Raw genomic sequence first — 19927 nt, forward strand, 5'->3', positions numbered from 1 at the left:
TGTATTAATCTTTTATGGGCTGTGTATAAATTTAAATGCAAGCAATAAATGAATGCTTATACTGAAGCTTGTGTGTGTCAATCTGGGAAAGGCATAGTGAGAGGAAAAAACCCAGCACTCAAAACATAGGCATCGTTTATATTTTAAAAATCTGGGAGCATCTGACCAAGCTAACAGGTGTTAGTCTGTAGAGTAAGGAAGGGGACTTGTGGTCTGAGGCTTCTGGGAGGCACTGCTGGTTTTAGGGACTTTAATTTCTAAATGTGCATCTTGAAATTGGGATAGGATTTTTTTCCCTTTCCCCTGCTTTTCTCCCCCTTACAGATGGGGGGGAAAGGTTTTCTAGGTTAGATTGATCATTATGGATCGCCTTTTAGTACTGAGTCCGATTCTCAGGGTGCTCAGCCACAATGTGGCTGTGCACATGAGACCTCTTCTCTGCCTGCCAAGCTATAGGATGCTCTGGCTTGGAAAGAGGAATGTTTATAACTTGTGTTTTGCCCCTGGTTCCTCTTTGTACGGATAATGAGATATTCACTAGAGCAGGGACTGGGATTGGGTACCCAGCCTTCCTAGCTAAGTGTACTAATTATTCTCTCTTTCTCTGTCTCTTAATGAATCTATACATATTCATTGAGAAGTAGAACAGCTCCAATAGGAGAGACTCAAGGAAAACTCTTTCTCAGAATACCCTGCAGCCTACCTGATGGTTATAACTTTCTCCTGATGGTTAGAGACCATGGCTTAATTCCTTTGAATCAGGTGGAGGGAAGAAAAAAGCTCTTTTGCCTCTAGGCTGAATAGTCTGGCCAGCAGACCATTGCAGGCAAGGAGAACAGTCTCCTTCTGCAGGGTGTCTGTGTGTTGATCCTTAACTCTTACGTTCTTTCATTACAAGTGTCTTAAATACAAACTTTTTCAAATTGGAGCTGAAGAAAAGATTGGCTTGCATTTGTTTGCTATGCGAAGTAAATCTAAATTTTAAAAGCTGTTTTAAATCAAGCTAAATATTTCCTTTCCTTATACCACCCTAGCAATATTTTTTGGTTTGATAGAGGAACAGGAAATCAATTACTGACATCATTTTATTGAGGTGCTTTTTAAAGCACTTGGACCCTACATGCTTTCCTATTTCATAGTCAGAAACACTTATGGTTCGTCATATATATATAATAAGTTGTCACTAGAACAAAAAACAATGATAGTAGTAATAATAAAAAAGACTTCAAGATGGGTGGGTAAGCGTTGGCTGAGAGTACTGACAGAATCCATCCTGCTGGAGAAAGCTGGCTGTGAAATGGATGCTAAAAATAAACCTCACCTTTAAAAGTCAGTTCTGACAGACCTGGGTCCTGCTTCTCTGTGTAACATAATTTGCCACAATCTGTGGGCTGATGTTGCAGTAAATTAGGTTCCTGATACTTACTGTTAATGAGTCACTGAATAAATACATCTGTATAAATTAGCCCACAATTTGCCTGTTGCAAAAATAAACAGTTTTGATTTCCTGTGTGAACAGCATGGCAAGAGTTGTACACGTGTAGTTTTGCTAAATACTGAAGACATTAACCTGTGGGAAAAGAAAGCAGTCGTGAACAGGTACACGAGCGGTGCGTTGTGGGATGCAGAGCTTCAGCCCTTGTGCCGCATCCCGCTAAGCAGGAACAGGGCCGTGCAAGGCAGTGCGGGGGGGGGTCAGTCTACAGATCTGGAGAATCAAGAGCTCCAAGTCTTTAGAGCTGTCATCTTCTTTTAGACTGGGTGTCCTCTGCATCAGCCTGAACGAGAACGGCAGCAGTAAATCATGTACCCAACAGCAGTGTTCAAGATATCATTTGTGTTTTGGTAGCACAGGGGTTCAGGCCTTGTGGTAGTAGATGCTCTGTAAGACCAAAGTAGGAAATGTTCCACTCTCGGAGTATTTTACAGTTCAAGTCTGAGAAGCCTGTAATAACACTTGGAAGGAAGACAATGAAACCAGCAATGAGGACTTAGGTTTATATAGGCCAGATATTTGCACAGTCACAGTAGATGACTCCTATGCTTCTCTTGTGTATTTTTAATCTCCAAATATGGTAGTCCAAGTGCTTTACAAGTTACTGAAAAAAACTCAGCTACCCGTTTTTCAGTGAAAAGACTTCCACTCCCATACAATGACTTTGGCTGAAAATATGTGGAAACAGAAATGAGTTCAATTCTTAGTCCTTGTGAGTTGGGTATTGCATTTAGCTGTGGAGCTGTGGTCCAATACAGGGCATAACCATATCGCGTCAGTCTCCCTGAAATGGCTGTCAGTATTTAGCACTGGGTCATTTCCAAGGGTTGTAAGGAGTTGCCCGTCTGCTGGTGCTAGACATGTGACCTTATTGAAATGTCTCCTTCAATATCTAGAGGCTGCGATGTGTCACACTGATACGCGTTTTTACCTTAACACTCACTCAACAGCAGCTCTCTGATGTGACAGTGCTTCTCTAATGTGTAGACATTCAAGGAGATGGATGCCTGTGTAATGTTACTTCTGTTTTGCCTAGCTGGTCTGATGAAATTAATATCCTCCCACAAATTCATTATGTGAGTGGCTTTTGATGGCATGCAGGAGCATGAACTTCAGTGCTTATTGCACCCAAGGTACATGTATCCTATAGATGTCCTGTTGCAGGCAGGTATTCTGGAGATAACTGACCATATGTAGCATGTATAAAAGGACGAGTGGCTTGTGTTTGGTCACAAACAATGGAGTCTGCAGAGGGCTAGGACAAATGTGAGGGAAGAGGTACTCAGGGTCTGCCTGAGGTTGGAGCATGAGCAGGGGAAATTGTCAACGCAATAAACCTAAAGAATGCTTAGCAATTTTTAGGGTTATTTTAGTGGCTTCTTTGGGTTGGAGAATGCCTTCAAAAGCACCTGGCAAATCTTTCTGTCTAGTCAATACTATTCCATATAGGTGGTGTTTGCTAGGCACACAGATGTGAGATTTTTATGCAGCCAACTTCTGTCTCTCCTGCTACCCTTGCTCGTTGGCATACAATGCCATGGTTCCTCATCCACTTTGTGTCTCAGTATGCTACATGCAGCTGGTCAACCTGATTTGGGATTTGCTAGCTGACTGCCAGCCCAGGGAGCACGTGAGCCCTGCTAGAGGATGCATTTGTCAGGATCCACCAAAGACAGAGGACTGACTGCGTTGCATGACCAAATGTGCAAATCTTGCTTCTGTGTGTGTGGGGACCTTGCATGCAGTGGGTGGAGAAAGTCAAAAGATGTACAGAAAGCACAGAATGAATTAATGAGCCAACTATGCAGTGGCAAACCATAATCTGGCCAGGAAAAAACAGAGAGAGGAGGGCTGTTTAAGCTTGACCTTTTTTTTTTTTTTTTTTTTTTTTTTTTTTTTAAAAGATAGGCTTCTCTGAAAGGCTATTTTATAATGAAGCAATAATTACAAAGTTTTTTATTGTGCACATGTGGGCACATATATATGTGTGCATGTGTATATCCCTACACATGGTGTATATGTACCGGACTCAAGTCAGTTTGATTCTGCAGAGCGGTGTGCAAGCTTGTACTGTCTGGGGGATTTGTAAACTCTTTCTTATTGCACAAGAAGTATTTGCAGAGATTATCTTTTGCCCAGCAAGGTCAACGTCTCTAGGCTCCTGCTCTGGTCAAGGGGAAGAGGGAGGATCTCCTCCTAGGTGCAATCTAGAGCAGCAGAGGTAGGCTGGTTTCTGGTAATTTCCCTATGGGAGAACTTCTCTCTCTCTCCAGGGGCTACAGGGAGGGCCAGGGCTTCAGTGAGCCCTAGTGAATGCCCTTCACAGGGAGCCATGAACTGGGAAAGGCCAAGTTTCTTTTGAAAAGAGAAGTATCTTTAAAGTTAAATTTCCTAAATTCCTACTTCAATCTTGAAACCAGACACATGGCTTTTAGCAAGAGTGGAGGGTTCCCAGCTCTCCCTGCAGCCGCCAGCAGCAGGACCCGGAGGTGCTGCCCCGCTTGCTGCAGGGCAAGCTGGGGGCCTGGGGCTGTGTCACGCTTGCCTCCCCCTCGGTCCGCTCTAAGATTTGGCTCCATTTCACAACTCTTCATGGAAATGACTCCTTGTTCTGGGAGGGGCTCGGTCTCTTTCTCAAATAATAATGCAATCCAGACATGAATTGGCAGAAATGTCATGAGACTTCTTATTCTTGTGTATTTCCAGTGTGAATGTGCTCAAAATATCCTGAGAAAGGCAGCCTTGGCATTTTTTCTGATGAACTGACACTGACCTGACAGTTTATTGCAGTTTCTTCCCCAAAAGATGGTTATATAGGAAAGAAACTGAAGGATCCCTTTCCCATCCCTAGCTCATTTTCCAGACGTACTAATATTAAAAACTATTATTTTTCCACACTATATTTTAATAATTGCTGCTCCATCAAAATACTTACAGTTGAACACCACCTTTAAGCATATGCTAATGTTTACTTAAAACCTGTCTACCTCTGAACCATGTGTAATATGCATTTCGGGAGGCTTAGTGCACCAGGTAGGAGAGGACAAACAGAAGTTTAATATAGTCCTCTGAGCACCAATTCAGAGGGGTACCTTCCTCTCTCAATATACGAGCAGCTTAGGATGACTGATCTCCTTCAGTGTTGGCACCTAAATTTACTGCCTAGAGTTGGGCAGAATGAATGCTGCTGTTGTTATGTTTGTGCCTTGAGACGACAGGATCCCTCTTTCTCTGCCTCTCTGTTTCCTCGCGCTGCAGATAGCGATTCCTGATATATCCTGAATGATGGAGGGAAAGAAGGTGTTTCACTGGCTTTTTCCAATTTTGTTTCCATATGCGAAGGGGACTATTGATGTGGCACAAGAAGAGCCACTGGGAAAAAGACTCGGAGGGTGGACTGTGGTCAAGTGCTGTGTTTTCTGAATCCTCTAACAGCTGGGCAACAGGAGTGCCTGACTTAGCGAGCACTGTTGTTGTGGCTGTACGGTGGTAGAAGGGGACCTTAACACAGATCCTGGCCCCCACCGTGTGTAGTCTGCCCATTTTGGGGGTGGGGGAGAAGGCTAATCTTGACTTCTCTGCCTAATCTAGACAGACTTCCCTAAGAAAGAGATCCCCTCTTGTGAAAATCAACTAGAAGATTCAGCAAAGAAGATGACATTATTTCTTCACGTATTTTTCCAGCGTAGCGATGAATGGGTACAGCAAGGTAGGTGCAAGCAATTTAGCTGAAGTCTCACAGGAGAGCTGTAGTGGAGCTAAGAACAAAGCCCGCTCTTCAGCCCCACACCACTGACCTCCCTGTGGGTCCTTGTTTTCGACCCCTGAACCAGAATGGCAGCATTTCACACCACATATATGCATAATTTTTCGGAAGGTGTAAGGTATGAGGCACTGGAGGGCTGGATCTGCTGCTTTTTTACAGCTGGTTGTTGTTGGGCAGCCGCGTTTGCTGGCTCTCTGCTCTACTCTTGGCCTGGCTCCTCTCCTCCTGGTGCTTGGCCAGGCACCTCTGCAGTTCCCAGATGTCGGTCCTCAGCACCCGACCACCGAGCCACCAGGGCAGATGGGATCGTAGGTGCTGCTCAGAGAGGAGCTTGGGAAGAAGCTTTCTTCCAGTTTCTACCTCTGCCAAACACTTGTCAATGGCAGTGGCATGTGTGTCACCTATGGAGGGCTGAGCTGCTTCTCCCACGGAGGAAAGTGTGGGAGAGAAGTAGCTGAGCCTCATCATACTGGTTTTGGGCTAGTGGCTGGATTGAGCTAGTAGTTCATATATGCCTGATATAAAGTCAAATGTGTCACTCAGTCAAGCATATCACTTTATTTTTTAAATAAGCTCAGCTTAGATGTGTTGGTAATATCTGGCAATGGTTCTTCACAGAGAGCTGAACTGCTGCATGCTTGCTAGAAAGAAAGAAAACACAGCCAGTACCAAAGCTAGCACTGTACTGGTAAAATATCATAGCATGACAGGTATATTGCAAATCAATACTACAGAAGAGTTTGAAATACGGCGTACAGAAATATTTACAGACCATGGAGAGTCAGAAATATTGCTGGCATGGTTGGGGGAATCAATACATGAGGGTAATTACAAAATGCTGCCTTCTTCTGAGGCAAAAAATATAGGTCCCCATCCTACCTTAATAGCAGTTAACGTGGACCTTTATAAAGTTTCACTGAAACCAATGGAAAGTTCAAGGGGTTCCTGTTCCTCAGCTGAGTTATCTAACCGGAGCCAGTATTAGATTATAGAAATAGCTCCCTTACTTCTAGCTATTTTAAGGGGAAAAAAAAAAATCCTGGAAAGCAGGAAAACTCTGAGGTGATAAACAATTGGAGAAAGAAATGTTTAAAATGCAGAAAACTTAAGATAAAAATTCTAAAAACAGTTCTCCAAGTTTTCATCTAGTTCCAGGTTTGATTCCAGAAATGTAGGGATCAAAATGAAGCATGTAATTTAGGATTTATTTTTTCTTTGGATTTCTGTAGGTGTGATTTAGTTTTCCTTGTGCTAAAACAGATGTAAGGAGGATACTGCTTCTGATGGTGTTTCATGTAGCCTCTGCTCATAGTTGCCAAGTGGATTCCCACCCTCCCCCTGGCTTATTACTGAGGTGTGAGTTAATATGTGCCCTGTCAAATATGTTGGAAAGACCCTATTTAACTCTTGGGAAGGAGAAGGCACCTCATCTCTGCAGTAAACTTATGAGCAGGGTGGAGCAGGAGGTAGACTGGCCTTGGCTGCTTCAATTGCCAAAACTCTTACAAACTGTGCAGTAATGTGGTCTGCGGTTCCTGCCTGGTTAGGTGCAGCCTGCAGAGGTTGGGGAGCTGTCTCTGGTCCCACAGACACACAAAAACATAATGAAGAACAGATTTGTGCCTCTTCCATTGGTCTGAATTTTCTGGAGCAAGCAGAAGGTGGCCTTGACATCTCTGCTGAGATAAGCGAAGTCAGGTTTTAGCCAGTATACACCAGAAAGTAACGTTTATTGAGAAGATGAGCCTGAGCTTAATGAAAGCTTCTTGGTATCTCCAGCCTCTGTGGCAGAGAGTACTCTTGTGATGAAGCCCTGCCATTAAGCCAAGAGGAAAATCGAGTATCTATTTCTGCAGGTGCTACTGACCCCACAAAGGTGCAGGGGGGAATGCAACGCTGCTGTGCGCAGTGCGGTCCATGCCATGAGACATGAGGAGAGATCTCTGGGTGCTTCCAGGAGAGATGGTGGTAGAGTTTCCTACAGTTGCAGGATGCTCAGAGAAACTTCTCCCAGCAGAGCTGTTGCTCTGGCACTTGATCCATCTGACAGCCTGGCAGAAGCTGTTATGAGGGCACCTACCAGCTAGTGCTCTGACGCTGCCCAGTCAAGGTAGCACTGCTAGCCTGATTCAAATGGTACCTCAGCAGAGCGTTTTGAAAGGAAACCATCTCCAGAGTGTGCAAAAGCCAAAGCTGTAAGGTGGAGAGCCTTAGAAGAGAGGGACTGAGTTGTGGGCATGTGTTGCACCAGGTCTCTGTAGTTGCTAGTTGAACGAAGAAAAGTTACAGCAGAACCTGTGGGTTTGGAAGCAGCCAAGGAGGAAGAGCCAAAAAATCTGGAGGCAGCAGAAGCTGAGCAGAAGCTGAGCTTCTGCTAGCACCAGAGACCAGTTGACCCAGCCCAAGCATATTGTTACTGTTTTATTAAAAGGGTTGATTTGGAGAATGTTGTGTTTGCAATTCAGCATCATGCCTCGGAGCCTTGATTTCAAGCCTTTATTTATATGCTTAATTGTTGCTATGGAAATTCAATATTTAAAGAGGTAATTATTGCTGATCTTGTTGCATGTGTCCATTTCTGATGTCCAGCTGTTAGCTCTTTAGCTCCAGTCTAGCAGATTAATTACTACTATTGATTACTTTGAGCTTCTCTCTTCACACCTGCAGTCTGTGTAATTAGCCGGTGGCCTCCTCTGAAAATTAGGAGCAGTTTCATTTTGGCACCTTGCCATTTCTCAGCCATGTGCATTACACTGATGAACAAAAGCAAATCTATTTTAAATAGAGATATCTAGGCAATGAACTCTTTGTATTTTTGAACTATCTGTGGATAATTCAGATTACTCTATGTTAGCAAATATTGCACCCCATTGGAAGACCACTGATAGTAAAAAATAAATTCCAAGACATTGGTATTTGTTCTGACAGCCCACCAGTCGGTAAATGCTGTCCTGCCTTGTTGAATTTTATTGTCCATAGTGATTTTTGCACTAAATGGGATCCAACCATCTGAGTGCAATCTCTTCTCCTCTTGACCTGCTTTCCTGAGGTGGAGTTGTCCTTTCCCTGTTGCGTGAGCGAGGGGTTTCCTGCTGTTCTTACTGGATGCTACCAGGGCACATCAGAGGAACGTTAAGTAGGAGCATAGGAGGGTACACCTGTACCCAGGAGACCCTCATCCATCCTCTCCCTTTCCAGGCCCTGTGCTTGTGTCTGGCCATTCACTGTTTTCCAGTGGCCACCCAAGGACCATGGCCCTTCTTGGAAAGACAAGTCTGTGCTGAATTTCTGTCCCTTTGTACATCATCGAGGCAAAGACTGAGGGTTTGAAGGCTTTGTTTTAAGAAATAAAATATACTTCTTTTGCCACTGGGATCATGGCTTCCTCCTCTCAAAAAGAAACCTGCTCTTTATGTAAGCAGTGTTGCTAAGCATAGGTCATGCTAACATTGTGTGATTTCAACATAAGCAGTGTGCTGGGAGGGGGAGAGAGTGAGGGGTGAACTCTATCTTTGCTCTCTCTGGGCGAGCATCCAGTCTAGATTTATAGCAGACCAAGGACAGTCCAAAAGCACTATATGGGTGGCCTGTGAACTGAAGTGTGCTGAAATTCAGTGTTCAGGAACTAACTTTCATATTAATGCTCCGTGACTGGACACTCTCCACATATCAGCAGTTTAACGTGCCATGGTTCAGTGTGGTGAGTCTCCAGAGTCAAGGTGGCAATGAAGGCACTCTTTGCTTCATGGGTCAAACGCCACCCCGAAAGTTGTTGTGAAGTTTGGGGAAGAGAAGGGATTCATCTTCTTTCTGGTCGGGTAAAGTAGTTGCTTTAGACTATTTGGTACAGCACCGGCCTCCAGACCAGAAGGTCCCCAGCTGGAATCTCATCACCGCCACTGTTTCTAGATTAAATTCTAAATTGTGTACTGTCATTTGGAGGCCTTCTGTGCAGGGTCTCACTGAGTCACCAGTTATTAGGAATGTCTCCTATTATCGCAGCCCTAAAAGCTATTTGAACAGAAGCCTAATGCGACTATGATTTCCAAGGACCATTTGCTGTTATTGCAGCTCTGCTTTGCTGTGAGTGAGAGAAACAAACCAAAGTTGCTTTCAGATCACATGAAAGGGAGGGACAGGGAAGCAGTGGAGCTGGAGCGACATTCAAGCTGCCAACAAATGTAAATTCACCAAAAATAAACAATCTTTTTATTAACTAGAGCGGGGTCATTTCTACTGCAAGAAAACAAACAGGTTAATTTTCTTCAAGCTGATACATTCCCAGGATTTTGTAATTCTTCTCATTTTTCTAAGTAGCTGCAAAAAGTGGCTGCTGAAGAAGTACACAGAGGCTACGCATTGCCCTACTCCATAGGCCAGAGGGACCTCCTCCCTAGAAGAGGAGGACGTAGCGGAAAGGCAAATGTCTGCTCTCTGGGAGAGGAAGGCAGTAACTTGTGCGCGCAAAATGGGAAATTACAAACATAAATATTATTCTAAAGGCGTGCAGATACACGTGAGAAGTCTATATAATGTGGGAGAGTTTGGAGTCTGAAAAATATAGTTTAGGGGCTGGATTTCGGAGCAGTCCTGATTCTACTTTATTGCTGACTCTTTATAAGACTTCTTAGTCCTAAGTTCCCTCCATAAAATGAGAGTGGAATTTTGCCTGAAGAAGGGCTGATTAAGGTACTAGGAAAATAGGTCTTTCATAAAGAATTTTAGAAGTTCTCTTGTATCTACAGCTAAATGGGCTGTGAACAGCTTGTTCCTGTTTAGGAGGACTGATGTGAAATGGCATTGGTCCATTACAGCTAATGGTGCTAGGGTCAATGCTAGTTGAATATATGGCCAAGTATTTGTATTAGTCCTGGGTAATACAGTTGTATACACAATTCAGCCCTGGCTGTCCCTTATCTAGCCTAGCACTGGGGTGTTTGGCAAGGATAAGGGGCTACATCAGAGAGTCTATTTAGAGCATGAGGTGCCAGACATCTTCTTTGTATCAGATGGTCTGCAACCAGCCATGCTCACAGACGGACAGACGACTAGCAAGGGAGAAGACAACTGAAAGCTGGGACCATTACAGGAAGGCAGTGGTGCTGCCAGCTATTTGTCTTCCCTGTTCCCAGCTGGATATATCCCATTTAAGATGCTGCTGTACTATCTCTAGCAAACAGATTAGTAAATCGTGAAGGGAGTACAGCTAGCTGTGGGGTAATGAATAGGTGGCTAGGCAGAAGAGAGAGCAAATGTGTTTATGTGTCTGTGTTATGTGCCCAAGTGCTCACAGCACTTCAGCATGGCACAGGTTGAAACACGGGGATGCTTTCATGGCTGGCTTGCTGTACTTGGAAATCTCTGAAATTTAGGACTGAAGTTTCAAAGATTTCAAAGTGGTCAAAATCCCACCTACTGCAGCAGAGGTCACAGTCTCTGGCCAGCCTGAGGCACAGAAAGGCCTGCTACGATTGTCCCCTGGGATCTAAGAGCAGCAACTGATCCAATTTTGCTGAGAATTAGCAAGCCAGCCTGGAAGAAGTCAGTCCTGCATGTACAATGGAGCTGCCTGGGCACCAGCTGCCTATGTTATGTGTTTGAAACCACCTACAGGCATTGCTTTTACCTAACTGAGATCAGGCCTGGGACAGCTTGCTCCTACCCATATGAGAAGTGGGATCTCATGACTTGGGAGTGCAGGTGGGGTGGTTGTCCCCATACTGATGATGAGACAGACCCACCAGACTTATGGTCTGTGTCCATGGTCAGGGCCAGCATGCTGAGCGAAAGTTGTGACAAGCTGGAAGACTTCTGGGGCAACTGCTTTCCTTCTGGAGAAGCATAAGGCCATTGGTAATGCCCCTCAGGGGCTGCTGGTAAATGAAGAAGTGCTCTATCTACTGGCTGTGACTACAGCTGTGATTAAAGGTAATGAGTGTCTCCCTCATCCTGAAGTTCTTAAAATAAGTTAGCTCAGCAAACCATTCAAAGGCGCCTACTGGTATTATCAAAAACTTCTGAGTGCCCAATTGAGGAGGATCTGAACATGGGTGCTTTTGAAGATTGCTGCCTGTATCATTCTGCTGTCTGTATCTTTAGGTATGTAAGCAGTCTGATGTGTTGCTGTGTTTAGAGTGTGTTAAAGATGTGACTTGAACAGCCTATGACCCTTTCTGAGAGGTCTCATCATTCAATTTCTCATCGTTGCTGCAGCTTCTTTCCTCCTTTTACTAGATTATGAGTTACTGTGTCCTGCCACCGTACACTTATGTGGCTCTTAGCACGGCTGGTTGAGACTGAAGTCCTTTTGAAATGCAAGTAGTAAACAGGAATAAGAGCATGAGGTATGTATGCAGTGACAAAAGTGAGATGCTCACAGCCGGCAAGTTGTGTGTCACAGGTTTGTAGATTTGAAGTGCCATTTATTTCTTGACTGTTTGTCTCAGCACACTGACTCTGTTCGTATGCCAGGTGTTGTGTTTCGCTTTTGGCATCAGCCTATGCAACCATCACTGACTTCATCTGAAGCTGTGTTAAAGTGCTGCACTGCGTTGTCTTTTCCTTCCCCAGGATTTAAGTTGTTTGAATTGCTATGTGTGTGATCCTTCTCCCACCTAATGATATGTGGTGGTTGCACTTTGTCTTTTGTCAGCTTGGAGTTTTCCTTTAGCCAAGTACAGCTGGGAGCTGCTTTTGAGCCCAGGTGAGTTTTTTTTCACCAGTCCCATAAAAATCTGTTGCCATTGCTGGAGGACGCATTTGGGAGCACAGAGCACTCAGGATAGGCTTCAAGCTCTGATCTGCATTTGAGGTGCTTGTCACGTCCTGCTTCTCTGTGACACCAGCTCAGGAAACCCTACCAACCCGCTGCCTACAGGAGCAGGCTGAAGGAGCCGATGGCATGTTCTGTGTCAGGCTTCTCCTGCCGCACTCCATCTGCCTTGCTTAGCTGGAGCATTTATTGTCAAAAGCCCTCTGGACAGGAAACGTTCTGGCTGTAATGAAGTATCCACAGAGATTAATATGGTATTTGTTACCAAATTGTCTCCCAAAACCACAGTACTGACTTCTGCGTCCTAATTGTTTTCAGCCTCAGAATTTTACCTCTTAGGTAGAGGGGCTGATGTTTCCAAGCTGTCTCTTGGTGTCCATTACTTACTAATGTGGCTTCTGCGTTGTTCATGAGCTAAGGAAATAACACGGTGTGATAAGGATGCTAGGAAACTTGGGACAATCTGGGTTCTTTATATGACTAGATGTCTTCAGAAAGCCTTTGAAATCCTTGTACTATGCTCCTGATATAAAATCCCTTTCTTGAGAGCACTTATTTTATGGCTTATACTTTTTCCTCCCTGAGTGTAAACACATCTACGTGTGTATGCATGTGTCTGTGTTTGTGCATGACATGTATGAGAGATTTTTGTTCCTAAATAGGGAAAACATAGGTTGGTCTGTGTTTTCATGAGCCTGTGCGGCCCATCCACAGTATCAGCTCTCGCCCTAATGAGCTGAAGCTACATTAGCAAAATCCCAGGCAGATAAATTGACTTTAAACCTTGGTTTGATGATCCTACTAAGACATTCAATTAATTCTATTTTGCTACAAGCTAATTTATGACTTTGTGTTTATTCAAAAAAAAATGTTGAATGTACAAATCAGTAGGAGACAAGGTAATGAATTATTCTACCTTCCTTCATGCTCTTGTCTTCACACTTCACTACTATAAGAATGGAAGAGGAAATATGAAAGAAATGTCTTTTGATGTATGAAATGTGGATATTTTCTCATACTGAGCTGTATCTAACTGGTGTAAACACATAATCAAGCCCTCTAGGAGATGCTAATTAGTGCAGTAAATGTTAGTTTATTAATTGTCATTACGTTTCTCTTTGTTTCACCAGTGAATATGTCTTTTCAGGAGAACAGATTTGATATGGTGTGTCTGTAAAATTTGTTTGTGTTCATGGCAAATGAAGACAAGTAGCCTAGCAAAGCTGTGATGAATTAACAACAGTCCGTGCGATCAACGTTTCTGTAACAGAGTCCACAAAGTGCATGGGCTTCTGTGTGATCTGAGAAGAAAAACAACACAAAACAAAAAGCCCCAGAGGATTTGATAACAATTTTCTGCTCCATCTCTCTACTTGGTGTGTTTTTAATGAGCCCTCCAAAAGCACAGGTAGTAAAACTTTCCCTTTTTGATGTGGCAGAATACACTGCCAAGACATACTGCAGGAGAGGTACTTCAAAGGCAAACAGCCAGCGAATACAATTACATTAGGTGAGGCTGCTGGGTATAATTGAGTTCCTCCCATCCTTGGAAAGTGATAGAAGACAGTCCCTTAACAATTCCCTCTTCCTGCTCCTCTAGCTTGTTATTATAAATCAATACTTTCCCTGTGATGTTCACATTTGTAAACTATACCATTATCACATGCTACATTGCCTGTGTCGGGTACCGCGAGCCAAGATTATGCCTACTGGTAAAAAAATAAAGGATCAAGTGAGCAGTCCCCCAGTACGCAGCAGCAGCATGGGCTGCGGAGAGGGCAGAAGAAGCATCCAGTGGTTTGCCAGCCTGGAAGCCATCCCTTCCCCAGTGTGGAAGCTGTCAATAATTGCTGGAAATGTTCATGCAGGGAGGTGCAGGTGCTTCTGGGAAGGAGCAGAGCGGGCTGTGCCTGTCGAAGCAGGTCCGCGGCCCAGGAGGACCAAAGTGGGAAGTGACTTTGCTGGTGGTAGATCTAGGGTGTAGCCTGACCAAGTTCTCAGGACCTACTTTTAGGCTTGGTATGGGGAGAAAGGCTTTGCATAGGAGGAGGAGGGTTTTTCCTTCTGTGTGGAATGTGAGCTTTTGTTGTGTTTTCATGGCCTTTGGTTAAAACACACCAGAACTCGGATATCTCTTCATGCTCTTCCCCCTGTAGAATCAGCTCTACAAAGACTTATAATACAAAACAATGAATATCTTTCACCCAGGCATTTGAAAATGCTTTTTCATTGTTTTCTTCAATTATTTGACTAGATAAGTTTTAGTAGGCCACTGAAAATCTGAGGCTAGAATGCTCGTTTAATCTTTATCCTTAAGAGCAAGGTTGCTTTGCAATGTCTTTGAATAGCTTGAGTCCCTAATCCTGTTCAGGGAAGCTTCTAGTTCACATTCTTATACAAATAAGGACAATCCCATGTCAGAAACTTCTAGCTTGGACTTCTCTGGATGGCTGTTCAAGAGGCAGGATCCTTCTTGCCTCTTTCCACTAAGGCACACATCTTGCCTCTGTGCTTCATTTACTGCAGACGTCAAAGGCAGGCATGGCTGACTCTCTTCTGAGACTCTGCATGGCAACAGTGGGTGTTGCTGCTGCAGGTCTTAATTAGCATTAAGTCACTGATTTCTGGTGATAAATAATCATAACTAGCATATAAGTAAGTAGGTCTACTCTGATTGGAGGACTGAATTAGAACATTCTGTCCAAATGTTTGCATGATGAGTGAAAAGAAAAAATATATTGGAGCACCTTTTATCTTCCAGATTTAAAGGAAGATTTAAAAAAAATCGTAAATGTTGTGTTCAGTGTATTGCTTCAGCACAGCTTGAGCAAAATTCCACCTTATTAGCGAGGGGGCTTTTTGCTGGACTCTGGTAGCAGAAGCATGATGGAGGATGGACCTAGCTTAGAAATTTGCTAGAAATCTGGAGACAGAAACTGGCTTGTCCTCTGAGACACGCTCCATATATGCAGAATCTATCTGAATAAATGAGCCCCTTACTTAACTGGGAACGTACTGTATATTCCATCTGCAGACTGAATGATTGCTCCATTTCAAGCCTCCTGACTCCCATGGAGCCATCTGGTATACGCTAGTTTGTACAAATAGGTGAGGATTCCTGCTAACACAACAGCCTTCAACTAGGCAGAGTGCTGATATTTAGCACTCTGCTTCACATCTGCGCGCAAAGCCGTAACAAAAACCCCAACACTTTCCGTGTTTAATATTTAAATGAACCTTCCTTTTCCTCCTGGAAAGCCAGTTGGGACAGGAACAATCAATGCAATTACATCAGAAAATGGGTTGAGCTATTAATACATCCAACTAAGCAGAGATTTCGTGTTATGTGGCATTGTGAATTTTTTTCACCCATTGCTTGCTTAAGGCTGAGCGGGGAGGAGGGTGGGAGAGGGTGAGAAGGTATATAGATATTTTTGTATTACTTTGAGATATTGTCAGAAAATTAAGTTGACATTCATGTCTGTAAGCAGCAGCAGGCTGGTCATAGCACTTATCAATAGGTATGTAAAAATTGTGTCATTTTTGGCCACCCTGCTATGTCCGAGATGTCCATATGGGATTGGCAGTCTGTGGCACAGCACCACGAAGAAGGTGCGTCGGTGGTAGCTGAATCGCTCCAAAGGGTTTCCGTGAAAGTGGGCAGAAAGGGAAGTGGGCTAAAAAACAAAGGCTGCCTGTGTACTCACGCTATTTTATTCTCTTGCCCCTCAGATCCACAGATATATTTAAGACACCGAACATATAGCTGGAGAGACCTGTGTGCTCTTTGGCAATTTAAAAAGAATAAAGTGACATTAGATTCCCCTTTCCCCCAGACACTACTCAGGAACCCGAAGGGGAAGGAGATCAGAAGGACTTTCCAGCTGCTGCCCTGGTCCGGGCAGTGGTGGCCCTCATGAGTCTGGAGCTTGTAGGGAGGTCTCAGCTCAGAAAAGTCCCACCAGGTCTTGCTCTCCCCAGATGTTTTGCAGAGTACAGGTTACTTAGGACTTTTGCTTGGTCCAGGATGGGACTTGCATCTGTAGCAGACACCTGTCTGGTTTTGGTTTGACTTTATTTATTTGTTTGTTTGTTTATTTATACATTGGAAATAATGGTGGATCTTTCCAATAAAAGTATCTTCTTTTCAGCCATTTAAGCTAGCTTTAGCTTCTGATATACCCTGACTAAATGGGAGCCATTGTGAATGGTGCAAAGCCTTGTATTTGCTCGTAACTTGGTGAGTGCGTGGTTCACCAGTGCAGGATTGGGTCTGTGCAGATTCTTGTGATTCACATCAGTGCCACTCACTTTGTTCTAGTAAATGTTGCCCCTCAGACATGGGATCGCTTACAAACTGGGATCTGAGCTCACATGTCTATTGCAAAATACAGCCTGCTAAAAACAGCTGTAAGGAGCTCCCTTTGTCTGGTTGGGGTTCTTCACTTAAGTGCTTGTGGTGCCTGATTAAATTAGTAATCAGAGATATAGTCATGCTATTTTGTGACTCTGAGAACCTTGATTGTGGATTATATTTACACACTGCAATTTCTTTCTAAATGGAGCTCTTTGTATTCAAGGACTTTAAGAGTCTTTCAGCCTGCAATAAAATCCAGTTTGCTACATAGACTAGTTCTTGCAGTGGTGCCAAGCTCTTGGTCAGGCATGCTGTGTAAAACAGTTTTTCATTTGCACAATAAATGCGGCTATGTAAAAGTTCATGTGTGGTGCAGTGGCTTTGCTGACCCTTTATGCTGAAAAACTGCATGATGGCAGACTGGCAGATGCATTGAAAGCCTTCATGTTGTGTTGCCTCAAAATGCCAGAGTTTCTGTTCCTGTCAAAACAGGCGATGGCTTGAACCAAAGCCACATAAATGGTAACAACAAACTTTGTGGTATTTAAAATGCCTGCACAGATCCAAACCCTGTGGCCTGTCCTTGGTCAAAACAATAGGGCTGGAAAGTCAGACAGCCCTTACAGCATATTTCGTTGTGCTTAAAACCCATGATGTGTGCTAAGCCAGTGGCTCTGTCCCATGCATGTAGGAAGCAGAGATAGGCAGGAGACCTGACTCTTCTGCTGATTTTGAGACTCCAGAGCCCTTCAGATAAGCCCTACGGGGGAAACCTTTTGGTGGGGAAACCCCGGTTTAAAGTTTCTGCTTGCTCTGTTCAGAACAGGGACAGGAGACCTGATCTCCTGCATCACCCCAGCTGCATTCGCTTGTGAAAAGGTGCAGGGAAAATAAGAAGGACTTGGCCCACCATGATGAGGTGCTCCAAAATGGGGAAGACCTTGGCCCAGTCTGTGCTCTGAATCGGCTCAGAGTGGGCTTTAGCCCCTTAGGGCTTTCTCTAGGCTTGGCCAGAAGATTCACCCTGGTTTGAAGGAAATGTTCCCAGGAAGGGTTTTTCTTGTTTGTTTGCTTCACTTTTTTGTTTCTGCTGGAAACTGATGGGTTCTTATGAAAAAAATCTTACTTTTTTCTCTGGCAACATTTGATTCAAGCTCTCTGAAAAATTTCTGACTGGCTTTAGTGGGTACTTTAGCGGGTACAATTTATTTGAATATCTTACATTGATATTAACATGAAAGTTCTGTTTATAAATGTATTAGTGGGACTTAAAACATATAATTCTGTTCCTTGCTTTGCTACCCTCCTGCAGCAGCACTTCAAATCTTTGTGCCTCAATTTCCCTTCCACCCATTACTTGCCTTCATAAGAATTCTTTGGAACTAGATTTTTATTACTTCCTTGTTCTAGAAAATGGAACTCTGATCTCACTTAGGTCTTTGTATTGTTGTAATTTAAATAGTATTCAATTAATGGAGTACCTTTAATGATTATTTTGAGGTACGCTACTAGCTACAGTAGCCGTTGAGCCTATTAGGATGGTGAAGCCTTTGGATCAATTAACAGACCAGATGAACAGATACAACTCACACACTTATAACAAAATTAATTCTTTCCAGAAAATGATAGTACCATCTTGCAGATTGTTGGAATGATGCTGCCTACTGGCATTTTCCTTCTGCCACAGATAGCTGCAAATCACTCCCCAGTGAACTGAAAAGTCCTACAGGATAGCAAACGGATCACGAATGCCCCCGGAGTGAACCCTCTTTGAGTTCAGGGAGTTTCTGTTCAGACAGCTGGAACTGTGTTTGCCTCTTGTATTTTGCCTTACAGCCTAGATGTGGCTACAAGCTTGTTGAAGCAACCTGCCAGGAAAAAAAAGTCTGAACTGGTGGGGAAAAAAACCAAACCACTCTTGCATGATAGCAGCTATTCTCACTGTAACATCATGCCTCTAATGAGGCTCCTATCCCCATCCCTGGCCAACAGCAGATGCTTGGTGAAGAGCGTAAGAAGGGCGACATGAGTATGGTGATACACATCCAAACACCCTCCTGTAGCTCCGCAGTTCTTGACCACGGCTGGTCACAGCTCAAGCTGGTGCAGGGACCTGCCAGCATGAAGGCAGCCATCGGCAAGATCCCAGAGCCAAGCCTGAGGGGGTGGAGGGGAGGGCAAGGAGGCACAGGCAAACATGGAGAAGAAGGGATCTCCTTTGGGCAGGCTGGAGCTTGCCTGGGGCATTATTTAACAGCCGGCTCCATCTGACTGCAACGTGCTGTCTCCAGTACAGTCCTGCCTGATCACATTCAAACCAGCCTTAGTTCTTCAATAGCTATTTAAATATACTGGTTATCGTATCTGGTTTTGCTACAGGTTCTTTTTTTGGTAAGTGGTGTTTAGTGGTCTCTCCCTTCATAGAAGAAATGTGACTGTTTTAGGATTTGGTCTCCATTAGGTGTTTGATTTGGGCTCTCCCTGACCTTCACTCAATGTTCCCTGAATTGCAGGAGCTACAGACTACCCTCCAGCCTCATTTAAGTACACAAAAGTATGGCGCGTAGGTGCGATCCCAGCCAGCCCTTTTCTTGGTGCATATAGCCTAGCTGTGATCTTGAACAAACCTGTTCCCAGGGGCTCCATGTGTTGTTCAGTGTTAATGGTAAGTCATAAAATCCTAGCCCAGGCTTCCTCCTGAGCCTGAGTGCCTCCACTGGCAGCCTGCTGCTCTTGCTCCAGGCTCCTCCGCTTCACACGTTCAAATGTTTTTATTTTCTGTGGCTGGATGTAATGGGACTCACCTGGTTCACCTGCCAAGCTAAGTCAGCAAAATAATCTTGAATCTCTATGAAGATTTCTTCTGTTCTACTGCAATGACTAGATTAATGCTTCCCTCCCTGAAATGTTAACACCTCCTCCCCCGCCACCAGAGAAACCCTGAAGCCCTCCAAACCACCAGCGCAGGAACTAAAACTGTCACAGTCGTTGCAGTTTCCATAGGTAGCATCTTTCGTGTTGGTTAATGAGCTTTTTGAGGGCCTTATTACTATGGCAGTAGAACTGCTTGGTGGCTTGTGAGGCACAAATAAAGTCGGACTAAAATTGTGACTGCAAAAGTTGAAAGGAATACAGTTACTGGGTGTTTGTTAATTCCATCTTTGCAGGAGCATAGCAGCTGCTTTTCTTTTCTTTTTTAACAGATGGAGTGATTTCTCATGTAGTGTTACAGTAATGACCAACGTGACACAGAAGGAAAATTCTGTGACAATATGGTGAGCAAGATCTTATTGACAGCTCCACTTGGTTGTAATTTGTAGGCTCTATATTGTTGCTCTATTCTTTTTTTTCTCCCCCCCACTTCCCAAATGCTGCCTGTCTTTTCTGCCATATAGAATTAGATTTCAAGTTGAATGAAACAGTTTAATTTTAAGGACTCTTAGCTAAAAGCTGTTCAAAATCTTTACCGGGATTTACACCCCATCATAAGTTTAAAAAAAAAAAAAAAAAAAAAATCACTGCATTATGAAGTGATAG

The sequence above is a fragment of the Nipponia nippon genome, unplaced genomic scaffold (genome assembly GCF_047370975.1).
Source record: "Nipponia nippon isolate SJK-2023a ecotype South Korea unplaced genomic scaffold, ASM4737097v1 scaffold_1, whole genome shotgun sequence".
Taxonomy (NCBI): Eukaryota; Metazoa; Chordata; class Aves; order Pelecaniformes; family Threskiornithidae; genus Nipponia; species Nipponia nippon.